Source organism: Penaeus monodon, chromosome 21, assembly GCF_015228065.2.
Source record: "Penaeus monodon isolate SGIC_2016 chromosome 21, NSTDA_Pmon_1, whole genome shotgun sequence".
Taxonomy (NCBI): domain Eukaryota; kingdom Metazoa; phylum Arthropoda; class Malacostraca; order Decapoda; family Penaeidae; genus Penaeus; species Penaeus monodon.
Genome location: NC_051406.1, coordinates 36,270,198 through 36,270,596, shown reverse-complemented (window position 1 = coordinate 36,270,596; position 399 = coordinate 36,270,198). Strand labels below are relative to the sequence as shown.

General features: G+C 39.6%; 1 protein-coding gene across 1 annotated transcript in view; it reads right to left on the bottom strand.

Moving 5' to 3' along the window:
• The window catches only part of LOC119586734, a gene marked incomplete in the record, with an annotated part of 16,572 nt that overhangs the window by 8,145 nt on the left and 8,028 nt on the right, over positions 1–399 (bottom strand).

Genomic DNA, 399 nt, shown 5'->3' with positions numbered 1-399 from the left:
ATCTGTCTAAGGACTGTATTCCGAGATTCGGTGCCAGTATACCTAATAATGGCCATTTACATGACAAAGAGGCATAAGTCGAGTTACGCCCATTTGTTATCATACAAATACCCATTATCAGTATGCTGAACGGGTATATGGACAAAATCAAGAGTGCCATTGCTTTTGCTGGAGGATTGGGTGAAAGAGGTTTTCCAGAAATTGCAACTTGCCTGAAAATGTATTATGAGCATGTGAGTAGGGGATTTTGTTTGAAGATGGATGTCCTAGGCAGAATTAAAACTATTATTGCAACAATGCTATAGGACTATGTCAGCATATTTGAGGTCTATATCGGGTAGATTTGGCTGGTCTATTTTGAGGTTTATCATGGCTAAAATGAGGGAGGTGTAGGACACA